A 23,757-nucleotide genomic window follows, 5' to 3' on the forward strand; every position below is an offset into this window, starting at 1 on the left:
GAAAACTTTGGATAATTCTCTCCTTTCCCACGTGGTTCCTTTTCTTATAAAAGGAATATAAAAATCTTACTTGTCAATTTACCCTTTTACCCTTTAATTCATTCAATAATTACTAAATAACCTTTATCATATTTCCAATAAATCATTAAACTATTCAATTATCCTACTTTAATCACCAATTTCTGAAACTTTACAATTTGGTCACTAACCCGATATTGAGGATGTTACAAATCTCCCATCCTTTAAAGAAAATTCATCCTCGAATTTTCACTGAACAAATCAATAAGAACACATCTTCTATTGTTCTCATATTACCTCCTTTCTTAATATTTTCTTCCTTTATTTCTTCAACTACATTTTTCCTTTATACATTTATCTATTGTCACTGATCATATAAACAATAACTTGTAACTTTAATCTCTTTCTGTGTTTTCTCTCCTTCCATTATGCATTTTCCTTTGACCATTTTTGCGACTTCATATAATATCACTAATCATGTAGACAATAACATCCATTTCACCACTTAACCTCATAAATCCCTCTTTAATTATCTTATAAAAATAACCAACTCGTTTTCCAACATCATTTGACTGAGAACACAACATTAGATCTTCTTTAAATATAATTAACATACACTTTTAAAGAATCTTTTCACATCACCTTGCATACTTTTCTTACTTCTATATCAAAATTGTCATCTACACTTCCGTATAGCCTTTATCGTATCTGATCCTTTAACTCATCCCTTTCATTTCTTTATTCCATTATTCCTTTATCGTACAATCCACATATCATCATATAAATCATATAATACCATTCATAGCACAAAAGCATACAAATCACATGTAATATATTTGTTTGTTTGTTTTTCTTTATTAACCCATGTACACATATGAGAACTATAGATATGTGAGTCTATAGAGGTTGTGCATTAATGCTGTCACCACAGCTCATATAAATGCACCGAAGTACCACGTAGAATTGCACCGTAGTGCCGCGTAGAAATGCACCGAAGTGCCATATACGGTTGTCCCTAAGGACCATGTAGAAAATTCCTTAAGAATCATATACATATACCAAGGATCAAGTATGTGTCTCAAAAGACCTCACACATGTTCCAAAGAATATATATATGTCCCGAAGGACCGCGTAGACCCTCGAATCTTGGCATGCCAACTATACCCTAGCTCTCATGACACATAACATGGGCATCATCATTTATGTCATTTCACATTTTCACATAAACACGTAGTTCACTTTCACATAGAACGTAGATTATGTCACATGAGTTGAATCACATATACGTATAAACACGTAAATCACTTTCATATATCACGTAGCTCATATCCACTTTTCATACTATTTCACATTTCTTGTCACATTGCTTATATCTTATTTTTATGTCTTATCCTATATATATATATTCACATGTTCATATAATCCATCATTTCATCATCTAAATGTGTATTCATATAATTCATCTTCATATATATATATATATATATATATATATATATATATATATATATATATATAATTTTTCCTATACTTGTATTCACATCATTTATATTCTCCTTCTCATAATCTCATATGTCCTGATTAATAGCTTATATCATATATATATATAAAATAACTTATCTCATATCATATAGCTTATACCTTATTCTATGATATTCACCTAGATCATATCACCTCTGTCATACTCATAAACATATGTCACTTCTATTATTTCATTTATATACTAATCTAATCTATTTACCTAATTCAATTCATGTAGTACCTATAACTTTCTAATCTGACTACGTAGATTTCCATCATACAACCCATATATCCTAATTTTATTTAAGCATATGTATCTTTACCATCTAACTCATCTTATATGTTCCTATTATCACTTATGTTCAAGTCTCATATCATCATATAGGTCAATATTATCTATCTTGTTTCAATTTTCATTCAATGATATAATTCTATTTTACTATTTCAAATAAATGTTCATACCACTATTCACTTACCCAACTCACATTCTTATTGTTTATATAACCTTTACACTTGATTACTTTATTCCTATCATTTCTTCTAAACTCGCTTTTTACCATATTCCCATATTATTACCTAATTTATCCCATATCATGTATTCGTGTAATCTTATATTCCATTTCTATATATCTCAAAGATCTTATCACATAACTTCTCTTTTATATTCATATAATTTCTTATCATATCATATAGTTTATATCATCATAATATAGCATATACTCACATCAACCATGAAATACATGTACAATAACATGTCAACACATACCATAACATATAACTCAGACACTCATAACAAACACATGTTCATGTTCATGCTTCATGCACAATACTATAGAAATTAGACTTGTCGCAAGTCTTACTTCCCATTAAACATCATATATAAAATAATACGCACTCACCTTGGCCTCACTAAGTTCCAATCAATTTTTATAATTTCCTCTCTTGCGATCGAATCATAACTTGATAATCGTTCCGGGACTTGTTCGTGCTCGATATCTATATAATCATACATTGATACATATTAGTATCCAATTGATATACACTAATCTATCATTTCTTAGACCAAAAGAAAGGTATAATTCTATTTCCCTTGAAGTGCATCGATGCACAACCCATGCATCGATACACCAATCACCTTCGATGTTTTCATTTTAAGGGGGTGCATCGATGCACTCCTCATGCATCGATGCACTAATTGCATTCGATGTTTCCATTTTTAATGGGTGCATCGATGCACTTCCTGTGCATCGATACACACTGAACAATTTCTAGAAATTTACCCTTGATGCATCGGTGCACATTGAATGTGCAGCGATGCACATAGCCCAGAATTCATTTTTAAGCCCGAAAATCTACTCAAATCAACTCAAATGCTTCATCTTTTAACCCCTTTCATGTTCTCAACTCATATACACATGCTTAAACCAATTTATATCCATATAAACCATCTTTAACTTCAAAATTCTATTCCTCAAATGTAACTCAAGAATTAAACCAACTTTGCAGTATGTTTTAATTCCAATTCTATGGCTTCTAACTTCTTAATTAGACCCTTGACAAGTCAAATTTAACTTCAAACTCTAGTTATGAACTCTATTTCAAGATTTCACCCAAGAACCTCAAATCTTTAATCTCTCCTAACTCCATCATACTTTGATTTTAAGATAACTTAAGCTTTCCTTAAGCTTAGTTATCGTCTATTAATCAAAACTCAACCTTAAAATCAACAATTAATCCATAAACAAAGAAACTCACCTTTGAGCTTGGAGATACGGGAGGAGAAAGAAGAAGAAAGAAAACTTTGGATAATTCTCTCATTTCCCACGTTGTTCCTTTTCTTATAAATTGAATATAAAAATCTTACTTGTCAATTTAACCTTTTACCCTTTAATTCATTCAATAATTACTAAATAACATTCATCATATTTCCAATAAATCATTGAACTATTCAATTATCCTACTTTAATCACCAATTTCTGAAACTTTACAATTTGGTCACTAACCCGGTATTGAGGATGTTACAAACTTCATTGGATTAATTAGCCTAAAAACTAGTAGATTTCGAAGGTTCATTCAACATCTTATATAATACAAGCAGAACTTTCTTGAATATTTAATTTTGAATTTACCTGAGATAGGTTATCCAGAAGATGAAGAAGAATTCAACCAGAAGACTTAAATATTCATCTTTTGTGATAAACCTTTTTAATTTAGGATTTTTAGTTTGATTATTTTATTATTATTTTATTTAAGAATTAATTATTTTATTAGAACTCTTATTAGGATTTTTAGTTTGATTATTTTAGGAATGTATTATTTTATTTACTTAGATTTCTCGGGTTATAAATACCCCTTAGGTTTAACAGCTGAAACTCATATTGGAATTTATTTTCCTTGGTTATTTATTGAAGTTCTACTTTTCTTTCATCTCTATCATACTTTCTTTATTTTCTTTTCACAATGCTAAGCATGATGCAATCCATGCTTGGCTAAACTTCTATTTAGCCAAAGGTTTTTGCAAAACTTAATTAAATTTGTGAGAATTGAACCTTGATCTTCATACCTTCATATCGTATTCTTGATTCTTTGGAAACTGAAGTGGCAATCGGTCATTCGCTTAAAAGTTATTACATCTTCAAATCAAAAGGTGCACGTTGATTTGAAGATTGTTTTGCTTGAAGTTTGGAAGTCGGATCGATTGGTCGTAATTCGACTTCATGTGAAAAAAATGTAGTGGCAGTCCATTAAAGGAATCAAGATCGAGTTTGATTACCGGTGAGTCACTATAACTCGAGTTGGGTTTTTCATAATTTAAAGTTATTTTGGATCTAATAGCGATAGACGTGGCTAGACCAACAAAGATCGGATTTCGGAGATAAACTTTAAAATTTTGATTAATCGAAGAATAGAGTTAGCTGTATGGGTTGGGCCTTGTTGACTGTAACCGACATACATAACGAATAAAAAATTGAATTTCAATGATCGACCGAAATTGAGGCTAAGAAAAACCTGAGGCTATATAATCTTTACTAAATTCTTCTACTTTATTTATTTTCTCATTATTATTTTATTTATTCAAGAAAAAAAGTTATTTTCTTGTAGTTGATTCAATCCAAGGAACAACATTATCAAACTTTCTTAGTCTATGTGGATCAACCTTGCTTCTCTATATTATTTTATTTATTTATTTATTTTAGAATTAGGAATTATATTATTTGGCAAATTTGACGTTTTTCAAATTGGTGTCGTTGCTGGGGATTTCAGCAAATTTACTAATATTGTTTCTTATTTTGATTTATGACTAGGAAAAATCTAGACGAACTAGCAGATTGGGTACCTGAGATTGAAGCACTAGCTCGAAGAATACACACATGCACACTACGAGAAAGGTGACAACAACAACAATCACAACAATCTGAACTTAATCTGGATATAACCTTTGACGCAGAAATCTTCTCTAACACCGAAGAAGATTTCAAATAACTAATTCTAACGGATCAATAGACAATCCGAGAATTGGCTGCGGCACCTGCTGAACCAACATTGTTATACATAACATTCCCTCATGGAGAAACATCGTTTGAGCTCAAGACGGGGTTAATTCATCTTCTCCCTACTTTCCATGGATTACCAAGTGAAAATCTGCATAAGCATCTCACCAAATTTCAAATGGTTTGCTTCATCATGAAACCAAAGGGAGTATTTGATGATCAAATTAAACTTCGCACTTTCTTGTTTTCTTTAGCCAATTTGGGTAAGATTGGTTATTTTATTTACCACCAAATTATGTTACTACGTGGAGTGATATGACTCGAATTTTTATTGACAAGTTCTTTCCTGCGAAAAAAGAAAGAGAATTAAGGAGAAGCATCTTAGGAGTTCGCCAGAAAGATAAAGGGTCACTATATAATTATTGAGAACTGTTAAAGAAGCTTTGTGCTAGCTGCCCATAACACAGATTAACTGAACAAACTCTTCTCCAGTACTTCTATGAAGGCTTACTTCCAATGGAGATGAAGATGATTGACGTAGTAAGTGGAGGAGATCTGGTCAACATGACTCCCTTCACGGCCAGAAATATGATTTCTACTATGGGTACCAACTCTCAACAATTTCGCCTATCCAGTGAACCCTTACAACAGGTTCGCGAGATAAGTACTCATTCTCTAGAGGATAAAATTGATAAGTTAACTAATGTGGTTCAATCTCTAATTACAGGTAAAACATGACTAGCAAGGTTATGTGGAATATGCACGATATTGGATTATCCCACAGACTGTTGTCCAATGCTTCAAAAAGATATTACGACTCATGTAGTTGTAGTGGGAAATTTTTTGGGACCTCCCAGAGACCTCACAATCCTCACGCCAACACTTATAATTTGGGGTGGCGAGATCATCCAAATTTTAACTATGGGTAGAATCAGAGACCAAATCAAGCTTATCAACTGAGACCACCTCCACCTCAGTAGTACCAACCACTAAAGTCATCATTAGAATCAATTTTAGAGAAACTGGTGATATCTTAAGAGAGGTTTCAGAACCAAATCGAAGCACACTTACAAGAGTTGGACAAGTAGATGAGTCAACTGACTCAAATCGTGCGACGATTAGAGTCTCAAGGGAAGTTACCATTGTGGACAGAGCCTAATCCAAGGCAAACCACCAGTTCCATGAACCTTCAAAGTGGCACTGTCGTTGAGACTGGGCCACCCAAAGCAGTTAACGCAAGAACCCAGGAGAAGAAGAAAGAGTCAAAAACGTCAGTGCCATCTTCTCCATCATCCCTCGCTTCATCTTCTGCACCATCTCCCTATGTTGTTCCACCTTCTTTTCCGTCGAGATTAGTTAAGCACGACAAGCAAGCTGAGGAGAAAGAGATACATGATATTTTTTGGAAGGTCGAGATTAATATACCCCTCATTGATGTTATCAAAAAAATTTCACGGTATGCCAGATTTTTGAAGGAATACCCCTCTTTGATTTATTCTCAAACTAATTTTTTTAATCTATTTTGCAGGCATTAAATTTGGAATTAAAATCACTTCCGAAACATTTAAACAACACATTTTTGGGTTAAATAGATAATTTATCGATTTCAAATAAACTTCCAAAGTTGAAAAAGATCCGAAAAACATATTTGAGAATGACAAAATCTACAAGGATAAAAGGAAAAAAAAGTCTTAATCATAGAATTTCTCATAAGAAATTTCTTCGATGGAAAAAGCGTATGAAGTGGAGGAAGTATGTCTCGCAGAATCTATAGTCTGAATTAGGTTGTCGAGCTAACGGCGTTAAACAAAAGTCCTCTAATGGGAGGCAACCACTTTTATTATTTTATTATTTTTTGGTATTTTTTTTATATTTTTTAGTTATACCAGATATTTTTTATCGAGAGTAAATTATGTACACGACGTTGATTTGAATAAAGGCCAATATTCCTATTCCACTGGACAACCCACCGACACTAGACATGGGGAGTATTTCTATCCCTTCTCCTTTATTTATTTCGTATTGGGACAATACTCTCTAAGTGAGGGGTAGAGTGAAAATTTATCCTTATTTATTCATGTTAGTATGATGGAATACCTCGATTCTTATTATTATTGATTGTCTTGGTTGACTTGTTAGTTTTTTCATGATCTATTGTTTTTAAGCTTGAGTTGATATTATAATGCATGAATAATTGAGTTGAGTTAATTAAATTATTTGATGGAAACTTTTAACCTTGTGGTACAATTTTTAGTGTTGTTGAAATATGAGCTTGTGTTTGTTTTGTTGGTGAATGATGTTATCAGGTGTGTAAATTTGTGAGGCGATTGTGAGTGATAGATCATTTGAATATGATCATATTGGAGAATAGGGGCGAGGTGCTTGGGTTGTCATCTCATTTCCAGTTTAAAGATTCAATGGTGAGCCGAGACTACAAAGTTAAAAAAATAGAGAGAAGTGCAAAAATGAAGAAATTAAAAAAAACGAAACAAAAAAATGAGAGGAAAATAAGTCCTTGAAAAAAAAGAGTGAGTGGTCAAGAAGGGGAGAAAAATAAAACTCACTCTTCGCCAATCGCTTATCATGAGGAAACTAAACTTGGTTTGATTTCGTTTCACAAGCAAATAACAAAAGCTCTATATATCTATCTCTTATTCGTTTGGTTAATTGTTGTTTATTGGATTATCTTGTCACTTTTGTTTGATTATCTTGTCTAACTTCTTCAATCCATGTATGTATTTGGGATTTTACATAAACTATCAAGTGAATCTTTGGTAAGTAATGGAAATTGGAATTGATGTATACCTGAGGACAAGCATTGAATAAGTGAGGGGGAATTTGATGAGAGTTTAATATTACATATTTGTATTATTATTTACCTCTCATTTATCACTTAGATATTACCCATTTATATTTATTTTGAGTTTATTTTGGAAAAGAACTTCATTAGATTAATTAGCCTAAAAACTAGTAGATTTCGACGGTCTATTCAACATCTTATAGAAGACAAACATAACTTCCTTGAATATTTAATTTTGAATTTACATGGGACAAGGTTATCCATAAGATGAAGAAGAATTCAACCAAAAGACTTAAATATTTATCTTTTGTGATAAACCTTTCTAATTTATGATTTTTAGTTTGATTATTATATTATTATTTTATTTAACAATTAATTATTTTATTAGAACTCTTATTAGGATTTTTAGTTTGATTATTTTAGGAATGACTTATTTTATTTGCTTAGAACTCTCGGGTTATAAATACCCCATAAGTTCAACAACTGAAATTCAGATTGGAATTTATTTTCCTTTGTTATTTATTAAAATTCTATTTTTCTTTCATCTTCATCTTTCTTTCTTTGTTTTTCTTTCATTATTTTCTTTTCACAAAGCTAAGCATGATCCAATCCATGCTTGGCTAAACTTCTACCTAGCCAAAGGATTTTGCGAAACTCAATTCCATTCGTGAGAATTGGATCTTGATCTTCATATCTTCAAATCGTATTATTGGTTCTCTGGAAACTGGGAGTGACAATCTGTCATTCTCTTAAAAGTTATTACATCTTCAACTCAAAAGGTTCACGTTGATTTGAAGATTGTTTTACTTGAAGTTTGGAAGTCGGATCCATTGGTTATAATTCGGCTTTCTGTGGACAAACTTAGTGGCAGTTTGTTAAGGGGAATCAAGATCGAGTTCGATTCTCGGTGAGACACTATAACTCAAGTCGGGTTTTTCCATAATTTAAAGTTATTTTTGATCTAACGGTGATAGAAGTGGCGATAGACGTGACTAGACCAATAAAGATCGGGTTTCAGAGATAGACATGGAAATTTCGATTAACCAGAGAGAAGAGTTAGCTGTAGGGGTTGAGCCTTGTTGACTGTAACTGGCATACATCACGAAAGGAAAATTTTATTTCGATGATCCATCGAAATTGAGGCTAAGTAAAACCTGAGGCTATATCATCTTTATTAAATTCTTCTAATTTATTTATTTTCTCATTATTGTTTTATTCAATATTTATTTATTTATTTATTTTATTCATTTATTTTCATTAATTTTAAATCCCCTTTTTATTTTCTTGCAGTTGATTTAATACAAGGAACAACATTATCAAACTTCCTTGGTCCCTATGGATCGACCTTACTTCTCTATATTACTTTATTTATTTATTTGACAATTTGGAATTATTTTTATTTGGAAAATTCAACTTGCTGACTGGACGCCATAACAGATGTTCTCATGCCCGAAGTCATGTCCACTACTCCAGCCTTGACTCCTGAAAATGAATAAAAAATTACAGAACTTCACCTTTTTATAGTTGTTTCCATAAATAAAGATCATGCATAGAAAACAAATAAAAATGTCTAAATCAATAATATCTACTAAAGAACGAGAAGTAATTAATGATAAAACAATAACTAAATAAATCACTCATCAAATTTCCCCTTATTTGTTCAATGTTGGTCCTCAAGAATTTCAATGTTGGTCCTCAAGAATTCCTCAATCAAGACATCAAAATCACAAGTTACCATCCGTTATCTCACAATATACCCAAGGCAACCAAATGAATTAAAATCATAGCAATTATCAAAATCTAGAAACAATCAAGTAAATGCACAACTAAGAACAAGTTTAAGCAAAGCATGACATCCCAAAAATTCGTCAATCTCAATGTTACCAGACTCAATCTCTCACAAGGATTCACTCATTATCACTCATTGTGTTTTGGGTAAAATTGCTGAAGCTGGAACTAATTAATACATTACCATAAACTTGTAATTAAATCAAATCTTCACTATAAAAATGGACTAAATACATTAATCAAATGGTCTTTAAAAAGGGTTGTAACGAGGCTTAGTTTAGGGTAGGAAAAAGGCCAAAATTCAGTTGAAGAATCAAGACAAGAGACAAGTGCATTCCACAAATTAGACAAAGTAAACAAATGTAAGAAATAAAATATCAAACAACCAACTTTTTTTTGGTTATTTGTTTATATTGTTTGCACACTATTTGAACAGTTTTCTTCTTCTTCTTTTTTATTTTTTTTTCTGTGGAACAAATCTATCTTCGTCCTGAAAAAGGGTAACAAAAGATGGTTTAGTCTGATAGGGCACTTAGGATTTAGTCATTTCTCTGCAAAAACTTGCTACCCTTTATTTTCCTATTAGTTAACCATGTTTGTGCCTTTTGACCTTTCTTTGTTTTATCCCGTTATTAACCCAATACCTTTTTATTTGTACCATCTTTTGTTACCTTTTTCAGGACGGAGATAAATTTGTTCCACAGAAAAAAATGAAAAAAAAGAAAAACATTGTTCAAACAATGAGCAATAATGAAAAATATGCTCGTTAAACTCAAAAATCATATGAAGAGTAATGTGTATTGAGTCAAGAACAAACCAATCAACAAATGCATGAGATATCAAGCAAAATTTAAAGAAAAACACTAGTCATGCCTTTTACTATAATGCATTCTAAATTCAATAAAAACAAGATCACAATTCACAAGGCAACCATAGTAATAATGTGAGATTCATGATAAACAACAAGATATTTCAATGTGGAAACCAAGATAGCTCAAATTCAAACAATCAAATAAGTGTGAGAAAATTTTGAAGCAAATTCTACACCTCACTTAAATCATATTATCTTAATATGAAAATAAAAGCACAACATAAGGAATACAAATACTCCTCGTTCTAATAACGGTCACAGCCATGGCCTCGACGAGAGGTGCTCGGGTAAAGGTTGGTCTTGATAGAGTTGAATCGATTGTGTACTTCATGAATCTAGGTGTGCACGTCCGCTTCGAAGCCTCTTTCGATTCCGGTTGTGATGTAGTCTTCCAAAGGAAGACACGCTCATTACGAGGTGTCATGGTGCTAGGAGGAACAATATAAGGGCCATCGAGAGTGCTAACGAGGAGTCCCATCGTATCCAAGCTTCTTACATATAAAGCATCCATTAAAAAGAGTAAGTAAACTGTTTAATATTAAAAGTCAATGAAAATAGATGAGATATAAGATTAGTGATATAAGGGCCAAGAATAAGTAGGCGACTGGAGTGCACGACATGCTCAAAAGCGCGAGCGAACCAAAACCTAAGTTTACCTTGATACCATTATGCATACACCTAAAAAAGAATAATTCAACCTTACTTAAATTGGACATAGTATCATTACATCCAGAGTAGTTGTATGCAAGGAATCGGTGAATATAGTAAAGCGCCAGGTCATGGATATGTCATCATTTGGTTGTTCGGGCATCATAGGTTTGCCCGCCAAGCCTGTGAGAGCCTCGTAAGAAATATCAACATCAAATTCCTGCAGTATCTCAAGTAGAGGTGATATATAACCTTGATTCGTGACATTCTTCATGATTCTCATAGAAAATTGAAATAGGTAATAAATAACCGAAAGTATTGTCCTAGTAACTGGAAGGAAATAAAATCAGGCGACTCAATGCTAGCAGTACAATTTTGTAGAAAAGTAAATGTGACATAAAATTCAAAAACTAATTCATAAAATGTTCCACTTTTAATTAGTACAGGGTCCAACCGATATCATCAAAGTATCGTTTAACAGACTCTCGTAGATGTAAAGTATTTAAAGTGCAATGAGGAATATATTTGTAAACCTGAAACTTATAATGTCAAATACTTTTGAACTAGACAGCTTCATCGTCGTTGAATTGCAAGTATAGCCTTGCAATTCTTCTTTGACTAAGACAACGTAGGTATGGCCTCGACGATGGCATTCAGGGTTCTTAACGTGATCAAGTACACCATCGCCTTTCATAGGATTCTCACCCGAGCTTGTTGCAAATGAAAGAGAGGATGGTTGCTGCCCTAAATGTTAGAGTAATGGAGAAGCATGCTCAATTAAGGCTGTAAAATCAGGTAATCGAACATGTTTCAGTCGGATCTTGGCAGGTCGGGTAAAATCGGATACAGATCAACTCATGTTGATTTGACACCAGATCCAGATCGGGTTCAAGTCAGGTCAAATCAGTTCGGGTTATCTTTGGGTTGATTTGACACCAGATCCAGATCGGGTTCAGGTCAGGTCATTTTCAGTTCGGATCGTTGTCAGTTCAGGTCAAAACATTTCAGGTCCGAAGGAGATAAATACCAGGTTAATTCAGGTTCGGGTGGACTTTAGTCGGATCTCGTTCAAATCGGGTCACATCATTGACAGATAAAATTCAGGTCGGATGTTTACCAGATACGGATTGAGTTTAGGTCGAGTCATTTTTATTTTTGGATTAGTTATTTTGTCATCTTTCGTGATTGTTGAATTGCAAGTTGTAATTGTATATGATTTCGAGTAAATTAAGAGAAAAATAAATATCCATAGATCAATTTTGTAAAAAATATAAATTTAATTTAAGGACAAAATTGAAGAAATGTAAAATTACAAATAAAATTTTAAAATATAAATTAAACAACACACATAAGTAAGGGACTAAATCGAAAAAATTTAAAATGTGAGGTTTAAATTAATATAAAAAGGACTAAATTAAACATATTTAAAAAAATTATGGGCCAATTACAAAAATATAAATAACAACTAACAATGGGCCAAATGAAGATGCAAATATAAATTTAAGGACTAAATTGAATACATATAAAAGTGAAAGACTTAAAATTGAAATAAATTAAAAAACAAAAAAGGATTAAATCAAAATAAATAAAAAATGTGAAGAAATAATGAAAAATATAGTAAATTGCATTCATTTAAAAAATTAAAAAATATTATATATATATATAATATAAGTTTATATATAAACTATATATGTATAAACTATAAAAAAATATATAGTTTATAAACTATAATTTATATTAATATAGTGTGTGTATATATATATATATATATATATATATATATATATATATATATTTATTATTCAAAGTGAGTGGTGGGATAAAATTTTTTAAAATAAATATTTTTTTTTTGTGAAAATTTTTAATTTTATTTGGGAATTTAGAGGGAAATTGAGAAATTTTGAGAATATAGGGAAATTGAGAATTTAGAGGGAAATTGAGAATTTAGAGAGAAATTTAGAGGGAATGTAAAATTTTGGAGGGAAATTGAGATTTGAGATTTTATTTGGAAAGATATTTTGGGTTAATTAGGCTCATGCTCCTCCAACAATCATCACTTTTCCACTTGTATTTAATTTTTGATTTCTTTCATTTTAGTCATGGTTTAATTGTAATATCTTCTTGAATTTTTAATTCGATGCAATTTAATCATGTATACATTCGAATTACTTTTAATTTTGTGTGTGTGTGTGTGTGTGTGAACTATATAAAATATATAGTTTATAAATTATAATTTATATTAATATAGTATATATATGTATATATATTATAGAAACACTATGCATAAACTATATAAAGTTATAAAATATATTGTATATAAAAACCCTAAACTAAAATTTTTTGACGGGGGCTTCAATGACACGTAATGTAAGTCATACATGCGTGTCATAAATTTATGACACACAAATGTGTCATCTTCATTTATGACGAGGGCTCCAATGACGCGCAATGAGCGTCATAAATCCGCGTCATAAAATCATGTCATAAATGCTTGTCATAGATTTATGACACATAATTGCGCGTCATCAAAAATTCATGTCGGTGGCTTCAACGACAGTCATTTGTGTGTCATCCGCACCCATAGATGACGCGCAATGCGCGTCATTAAAGGGGTTTTTTCTAGTAGTGTTACTTATATAGTTTATAGAAACACTATGGATAAACTATATAAAGTAATAAAGTATATAGGTTTATAAAAATCCTGAACCCTAAAGCCTAAACTTTAAACCCTAAACACTAAATTATAAACCCTAATGTAAATGGACTAGCACTAATGCATATATATTTGTAATAACAGAGTGGGCTTATGTATTGGGCCTATGTAAACTAATGTAAATGGACTATCACTAATACAAATGGACTTATTTTTTGGTTTTATTATTACTTATTCATAACAACAAAATAAATGGGCTATTAATGTGAATTAACGTAACATGCAACTAAAATACTAATTATGCAAATGAAATTAATATGACATGTACTACTATTTATGAACCATATAATATGCAATGTGGCATACTAATTATTTAACACCTAATTAATCATGTTTTATATAATTTACATTTAAATAATTTTATTAATTTTATTAAATAATTTTATATAATATGTATGTATAAACCATGTATAGTATATATATACTATATAAAGTAAATTACTTATATAATTTATAGAAACCATGAAACCCTAAATCCTAAATCATAAACCCTAAATCATAAACAGTAAACCCTAAACTATAAACCCCTAGTAAGATATTGAATTCAAACATTAAGTCTTAAATTTTAATTCATTTAGTTAGTATATCAAATATTTTTCTAAAAATTATTATTTAATTCATTATTTTATTTGGAATTTGAGAAAAAATAATAATGTATAATTAAATAAAATATTTATCTTTAAAACGTAATATTTTATTAGTGTATGTAGTTATTCATTATCGGACTCTTAAATTTGACTATAATATAGAAGATTCACCTAATAAAAAATAAATTAACAGCAGAATTAAAATAAAGCCAGACAAAAGAGTGTTACATATTCTTTGCTTGGCTTTTAGGAAACGAACTTCAAATCTCGAAGCTCATTGCCTCCTTGTGCTTAACAATCTTTGAAATTATATAATATAAAATTGTTCACGAACCATGTGAAAGGGAAACTGTATATTATAAACTAAAATCATTTGTTTAGTTACAATTTATTTATCCAATGGGTTTATAAACTAAATTCTTGTTCAGATTTTACATTTAACTCATTTATTGGTCTAATAATATAAACTATATAAAATAAATTACTTATATAGTTTATAAAAACACTATGCATAAACTATATAAAGTAATAAAGTATATAGTTTATAGAAATTCTAAACCTTAAATCATAAATCTTAAACCCTAAACTTTAAACCATAAACATTAAACACTAAACCATAAACCATAATATAAATGTACTAGCACTAATGCATATATATTTATAATAAAAGAGTGAGCTTATGTATTGGACCTATGTAAACTAATGTATTGCCAAAATTATTTATATTAATAATGTAAAACGTTAATATATATTACATAATAAATACTTTCATTATTAATATTGTTTTTTATATAAATTAAACTATATAATTTATATAAATTAAACTATATTAATTTATATAAATTAAACTATATTAATTTTCCTTTGCATTATTAATCATGTTTTATCTAATTTATATTTAAATAATTTTATTAATTTTATTAAATAATAGGTCTATTTATTAATTTAATTATCATAATAAATATTTTATTATAACATTTAAAAATTAATCATATTAATTTTTTAATTACATCATAAACTAAAAAAGTCAAAATTTATTAAAATCTTATAATTTCATCCATGGTAATATATAAGTCAGGTAAATATCAGATCAGGTCATTAACAAGTCGGATCATTTACAGGTCAGGTTGAAAACATGTAAGGTAATACCAGTTATTTACCAGGTCAATCTCGGGTTCGGGTTCATATCAATCGGATGCAATTCGGGTTCGGGTATCATATTTTCGGTTCAATTCAGGTTCAGGTCGGATGCATGTCGGATTCGGATCCACAATTTCCTGGTCCAAATCGGGTTCAGGTCAACACCAGTTCCGATTCGAGTCGGTTTCGGATCACCACAGTGTAGGTCAAAAATAGTTTTGACTCGATTCGGTTTTAGTCAGTTTTACAGGTCGGGTCAACATTTTACAGCCTATACTCAATAGGAGCAGGTGGTGTCTCGGTAAAAAAAATTGATGTCGAAATCTTCTGTGTAACCATAGATGGGGTGGTACATTAGTAAAGGTCGAATGTAAACAAGTTTAGAATTTACCTCGTCGGCTTGGTCGGGCATTATCGAGTGTATGGAATATGATGAAGCGACGTCTAGCATTGAATGGGAGTAGGAGGCCGACGACATCAAATAGAAAGTAGAAGAAGTCGTTGACGATGGACGATTCTATCGTGGTCCTGAAGAACCGGCAGAACTTTGCTGCCAGGATGGACCACCGGTGGAGGACAAATGCGGTAAAGGAAGAACCTTGAGTGATGTGAATCGGTTCCGATTCTTGAGGCGATAGAATGTTTGGATGTTGTTGATGGCCATCGCGACTTGGAGGATGTGGCAGAGGGACAGAGCCAAGTCATTCGACACTTAGACAAAGGTCGATGCTACAAAACGACAACGACCGCCGAGAGTGATTTGCGATTGAGATGATGTGTTTGCTTGGTTTCGTGTTCTCACCATGGTGGCGTAGAGAGATATGAGCAGAGAGGCGAGTGGTAGTGCTTGAATGACCGATGAAGGGGTGAAGCAAGGTAAAGCGACAAACAGAAAGGTGAGGCTCGGTTGGTTTTTTGTGAAAGTGAAAGAGGAGAAGAATGGAGGTGCACGACTGAAAAGAAAATAAAGAAAAGTAGGGTTTTGTTTGTTTAATTCTCATGTGAAATATAAAATAAAAGAAACAGAGTTTAACCAAATAACAATCTCTTAGTCAATTGTGAGGTTTAGGGAATATTTCAAAATTTGAAACAAAAAGAGATATGGTGTGTGCGAGATCCACAAAAGAAAAAGAAGGGAATAGATTGGGTGATTTTGGTGGCTGGTCAAATTGGTAAAAAAAGGGTGTTAGTTTTTTGGGGGGAAATAGAGGGAGAGTCGGATGACAATGTTATAGAATTGGGTTAAGAGTTCGGCTAACCTACGTCGGCCTTCTAAGGGTTTTGTTATCGCATAAAATCGTTTAATGAAATGGTGTGCACAACCAATTAGGATAAAAATTTGATGCAGTCGTACGACAATCTGCTCGGGGAAAGAGAAATTAGCCACTGTTCAAACAAAAATTTGCTTCCGACTTTATTTAAACTTGATTTAAAATAATGGGGTACGTGCAAAACTAAAATTTAAAATTTAGATTTGATACAAATAAATGTTTGAAATAGGAATTAAAATAAATAACCAAGAACTAAAATGAAATGGGTTGTCTTTAACGTCGTTAGCTCGACAACCTGATTCAGAATATAAGTTCTTTCAAATCAAATTCTTTGATTAAACAAGTTGGAGCTTTTTCGTAATATGATTTCAACCTTTGACCATTAACTTTAAAATGAATTCCAGATTCATCTTCAACTTGGATTGTGCCATGGGGGAACACTTCAGTTACCGTTAAAGGTCCGAGTCATTTCGATATAAGCTTTCTTGCAAAAAGTTTAAACTTAGAAATAAAAAGCAAAACCTTTTTTTACAAACGCCGTTAAAGTACTACTCTGGCAACAAACGTCACTATGGATGAACCTATTGTGGCGTTTGTATAAAAATGCCGTTAAAGTTACCATTTTGTGGCGTTTAAAATGTAAACGCCGCTATATGTTTAAATTTAGTGACGTTTACTCTCAAAATGCCACTAAAAATGCCGTTGTAGAACAGTTTTGCTATAGTGATCCCTTCTCTTTAGCTTATCATGTTGTGTTATATTTAATAATATTTTTTTATATAATTGTATTATGTTTAATATTATTATATCTGATTTGTTTTAGGTATTAAATTAAAATTTTTAAAGGGTAATTCAGACTACTGTTTTTCTTTTTCTTTTAAAAAAATAAATTTAATTAATGACTCATGTTAAGGAAGGGTAGATTTGGATTTTCCACATGCTTTGGCATATAAAAAGTTGGAGAATATATGCCTTTTTTCCTTATCATATCTGAATATTCTTGGATATTAGTGACTTTTGCTTTATGGTGTCATAATTTTAAACAACTAGAATATTTTGACAAATGGCACTCTGTCTTTAAAAATAGGTTTAAATTATGTTATAATGTGAAAAATAAATAATTAAGTTATTTATATTATATTGTAATGACATTTAATGAAGTATAATTTTAAAGTTTAAATCTAATATAATATCTCCACTTGTGTCATGTTGTATTTATATTGTTCATTATTTGTAATTTATAGCTTATACTTTTTTCATGAAAGAGTATATGAATTATATCAACAAGTGGTTCGAAGGAATAGAAATGAATCTTTTTCTCATACATTTTGAATCGAGTTTGACTATTGAAATCATTATAAAACATACGTAATATACCTATAATTATAAAATAAATAAATTTATGAATCTATATTTACTTTCTCATTTTATTAATAGATTAATATAACTTTGTGATATGATATTTAATCTCAAAAATTTTATAATGATTGAGATATTGACCAATATCAGGGATGGAGCTTTTTTAGGGTCCAAGGGGTCTTGGCCCTTGTTAAAATTTGTATATTCAATATAATTTTGGTTTAATAGTATTTTGGTTCACGAAAAAATAAATATTTAAATTAAAAAAATATAAATATTTATTAAATATTTAATCAAGTAATGGTCGAACTAAAGAATGATAAGTACGTGTTCTCAAATTTTTAGTCTAATTACAATTTAGGTCATTGTAAGTTTAAATATTAGATAAATTAGAAGTTGTCTTGTGAATTTTGAGTTTTTTGTTATAAATTTAAGGTGAATACAAGGTAGTATGTGTACAAAGACTTTCAACTATTTGATAATGAACGCTCATACCCCTACATACGCGGTGCTTAAACTCGGGACCTCAAGGATAACAATAATTTCCTTAATCACTTAGGTCGCTTGTTCATGCTGAATTTCGAGTTTAAATACTTAATAAGTCAATATTTAATTTTGGCTTTGTCCCTGACCAACACAAGTAATTATCTTAATTATTCATGTACTACATGTATCGTGTGATAAATATAACAAAGATCAATCAATTTTCCCCGAAATTATCTCTTTTAATTATTAATGAGTGCATTCTTTTCTTCCATTTGATGTAATTGGTGGTGGTAGAGGGAGTGGGAGATGGGTCTCTTTTTAGTGTTTGAATTCCATTAGCAAAGGAAGAGGCTTTGAATGAAACAGTCTAAAGTTGTTTCTTCCTTCTATCTAAAAATCTATTAAACCCATGAATGGATACAGAGAAGTAATTAGATACAGTTGTCCTCTTAAAATTTTAAATTATTATATATTTTAGATAAGTTTTCATATTTTTTATTAATAACTCCTTGAATATCATAAGTTCATTATCCTTAAAATTTAAAAAATTCACTCCCTAACAAAAAATCATATGTAAATTTCTGATCACACCAATAAATCAAAGATCGTCGTAGGTGGAGTAAGCAAATTTTGCAAACAAAAATATCTTCCCCACGCATCATGCTTTCTTTAATTTCCCTAGTGGAACTTTTAAGCACCCAAAAGATTGATGACGACCCTGATTAATCAAATTCTTAATTCAATAATCTTGTTTAGACGTAATATATGCCCAATGCGTAAAACATCGGTAATCATTTTGCTTTTCTAGGTATTATTTGCTCTATCTTATATGCACTCTCTTCTTTTATTCGTGTACAAGGTACATGTATTAGTCTTGTATAGATTAAAGAAAAAATTGAAGTGGATGGGTTGGTCCCTACGACCCTACCTATTATTATTTTTTTATAAATGATGGTACTTTTATGTGAGAGAGGGAGAGTGGAGGGGTGTGCTAGCGTTAGCTTTCCTTTCCAAAGCCATAAAGAGAGAGAGAGTTTGATCTTCTTAAATTGCATTAATTGTAGGACTAGTTTTGATGTATCTAGAGTTTTCTTAGTTTACTCTAGTATATATCAGGCAAGCGTAAGTATTCGAATCTAAATTTTTTAGAGAAAACATATCACTGAGACTGTTCAATAGATTTTGAATATATTTTTTGTGGTGGTTGAAAAAAAGGTTCGTGTAGTTAAGAATGCAAAAAGCAAGTCCACTCAACAAGATAAGAGTAGATTGTGCATGTTGTGTGTAATTTTGGTCCTTTTAGTACTTAAACTTTTAATTTTTTTCAAAATTTATTGTTAAGTTTTTAACGGCATAGTAAAATGAAACAAAAGTTAAATGTTAGATATGATTTTCAAAGAATTAAAAGTTTAGATACTAAAACAAACCAAAACATATAGTTTTAGTACTATATGTATAATTTACCCAAACTAAAAGTAGCTTTTAGATAGTTCTTCATTGTTCTCAAATTAGCATTGTCAATTTCCATGTCGGATTCAGAGTGACCTCATATCAAACGAACTTATGTCTATAGTCATCGTTAAAAAAAATGTCTATAGTCAATGCGTTCGACGCTTCAGCAAGAAAGGATTCATGGAGGAGTTCGGATCCCATGGAAGAGGAACGAGAAAAAGAGCCTTGTTGTCATGGCCGCGTTGTTCTTCTTGGTAACAACTAATACCTCATGATTCAGGTTGTATTATCCTTGAAAGCATTCCTATTTTCTTTAGTTTTCATTATTAAATTATTTTTAATTAAAATTAAATTAATAAAATATATAAATAATAATAATTGATTACGTTATTATAAAAATATTTTTTTAAATCATTCTTCTCTGAGACGTCGTGTTGTTTCATGTAGCATTCTTACGGATTAAAATTAAAATTAAATTAATAAAAAAAAATTTGTGGTGACAATTTGTAGGTTCCGTCAATAGTGACGGATTAATTCCGTCGGACTGTTAGTAATTAAATAGATTTTTTTTAGTATGTATGCAATTAAGTATTCTTACGGCATCTTTTGCATAAGGAACAGTATAAGATGTTTCTTCCTTCAAAGCCAACTCATCGATTTCGTCAAAAATGACTAGCACAGCCTTGAAAACAACTTTAGTGTAATCTTGCAACTCATCTAGTGCATCAGTCTCGCGCCTGAAAATTACAAAAATGTGGCTGGGTAAATTAAAAATGTCGAAACTTTAACTCTGGTATTTGGTTGACTAAGCACAGCATGGAAAGAATTAGAATAGTATATATCTGACGAACTCTTCAAAGCATCTACAAGACGTTGAAGGTCCTCCCATAAGCATCAAATGAGTCATCTAAAATCGATACACGAACTATTATCTTAGTAATAATTATCCGCCGCAACGTGTAACGAGGTCACAAAATACAGAATTAGCCTGTGTACGCCTTCACATATCTTTCCCTTGCATAAGAAAGTTGTAGTCCTCCCAAAACCTGCAGTATAAAATAAAACCCTTGACATGCATGCAAAAGTTATCAAGAAATCAATCCTCAAATACGAAAATATGTAAGTGTGTATTTATATATAACCTTGCGAGTTGGCTTATCTCTTGTTTATGAAGGATTTGTACTCGATTGAAATCTAGCTTTGTAAACTTAAGTAGTGTTTCATTTTTGGAGTCATCTTCCTCATAGAAAGAGAGATAGTTCCTTGCAGCTAGTCTTCGAGGGCATTTGTTCAATGGTTGATCAAGGGCAAGCGTTATTTGGTTGATCAACGTTGTTGACGTGACTATCTCACCATAACAACATTGTTTTGGCATGATTATATTTGATGCTAAAAACTCAAAAAGACATAGTTTTGTTGTGAAAAAAATTAGTAAAAATAACGTAATATATGGATTTGAACTCAAGATCAAAATATGATAATCGTGCGTCGTGGCGTTGTTGACGTGATTACCTCACCATAACAACGTAGTTTTGGCACTCAATACCAAAGGGTAAGGTTAACCACTATACCAATATAATTATTTCAAATATTTACGTTGGTCCAGTGGTTAATCCTTGTCCTTTATGAGTTCAATTCTTTTTATCCTTTGTTACAAAGGGTCTAGAGTTCAAATCTCTTTGTGTGCATTACAACCATGCCAAAATAGTTTCATTTTCACGTCATAATATCATCCCGCACGGTTGCATTTTGATATGTATAGGGTAAATTATATAATAGTCCTCAAATTTTTAGTGCATTTGCATTCTGATAAGCCAACTTTTAAAACTTACAATACAATTACCAAATTTTTAATTGATTTTCAATACTGTCCTTGAAGTTACCTCCTGTAAATTTATCTGACGTGCAGCAACCTGAAAATTAAGATTAAATAGAACAGTAGCTGAAAATATTTTCAGGATACATGACTTAAACTCTAAACCCTAAACCGTAGAGTCTAAACCCATAAAAACCAAAAAAAAACAAACTATTGAAGATGGGCAAGCGGCGGCTATGGCTACGGCAGCCACAGCAGTTTCAATTAACAGTAAGGTGCCTCTTTCAGATTCAGCTTATGGAAATGGTAGTTCTGCCAATGCATCTAAAGGATGGCTTTCAGGAGTGTTTGCTCTTCCTATGGCAGGTTAGATGACTTAAAAGTATAAGAAAAAGAAATGAAAAAAGAGCAGTAAAAACTATGAACTGAATGTTTGTTTTGCATTATCTCTTTGTAACTTACATGGTTCAGGAGCAGGAGGCTCATGCTACAGAGGTAATCCATCACAGATTCGATTTTATAGTTAATACTTATTATGTTTATTTATAACGGAGGGCAATTCATAACGGAAGTCTTCCACGGAGCAGCCTACTATCGTATCTCCCCCTTACCCCATTACATATGGGAATAGGGTCAGCTAATTTATTTACTTATTATGTTTATTATTTCTTAATTCCATTTTTCATCATTCAGAATGAGCGCACCTTCATTGCTATCAAGCCTGATGGAGTACAAAGAGGGCTGGTAACATTCTTCTTACCTTTATTAATCATATTACAGTGTATCGAACGATCCTATGTTTATCTATACATATTCAGAAATCATATCTCGTTTTGAGCGCAAAGGGTTCAAGCTCGTAGCTATAAAGATAATGGTTCCTCCTTCAAAGGAATTTGTCCAGAAACATTACCATGACTTGAAGGACAGATCCTTCTTCAATGGCCTCTGTGGATTCCTCAGTTCAGCACCAGTGATTGCCGTGGTAAAAACAATCTCATTTTCTCATTATATTTGTTACCAACGTATCTGAACTAAAATCCCAAAAAAATAACAGGTGTGAGAAGGGGAGGGAGTCATAAAATACGGTCATATTGTTAGTTGACAAATATTTCCAGCCAGGCCAGAACTAAAAATTTATTATATTGGGTATTTCTTTTATTTTTCATAAATACAATTGTTTTGAATTGAGGGGCCTGATAAATTGTTCTTTATTTATTTTTAAAAATATGTATTTTTTCTATATTAATTAATAATTAAAAATATAATTGGTGGAGCCAAGGCTCTTCTTGCCCTCTCCCTGATTCTGCCTATGTATTTATTATATATATATATATAAAGTCTCCTTTCCCCTCCAATTCTAGATAAAATTAATAGAGTAAATTCAAAAAAAAAATGAACTTATAAAATTTTAAAAACTGAAAATAATTTATCAATATAAAATATAAAGATAAAATGTAAAATAATTTAAAAATTTTAAGAAAATGACTGGCTCTACCCATCTCGTCAATCCATTCTGGTCAAAGTTCATCTACTGCTTTGGTTTAATGATCTAGATTATCTAGGATATTTGACTTCAAAAATAGACTGATAAAAAGACTGAGGGAACAATTTTTCTTTAAAATTTTTAAATTTTTACATATAATTAACAATTATTTTTATATCTTAAAATTTTATAAATTTATTTTTTAAAAACTAAACTCATTCTTAATATAAGAAAGTTTAAATTCAGACTGATTTAAGTGATATACTATGGAAATAGGATAAACTATGTATTTAGTATCTAAACTATAAGTTTT

The 23,757-nt window shown here is 31.0% G+C and overlaps 1 pseudogene; it reads left to right on the forward strand.

The window, feature by feature from the left end:
- Positions 1 to 22,197: 22,197 nt before the first annotated feature.
- On the forward strand, positions 22,198 to 23,063 carry LOC120151461 (annotated as a pseudogene).
- Positions 23,064 to 23,757: the final 694 nt, after the last annotated feature.

This window comes from Hibiscus syriacus, unplaced genomic scaffold, assembly GCF_006381635.1.
Source record: "Hibiscus syriacus cultivar Baekdansim isolate YM2019G1 unplaced genomic scaffold, ASM638163v2 tig00111059_pilon, whole genome shotgun sequence".
Taxonomy (NCBI): Eukaryota; Viridiplantae; Streptophyta; class Magnoliopsida; order Malvales; family Malvaceae; genus Hibiscus; species Hibiscus syriacus.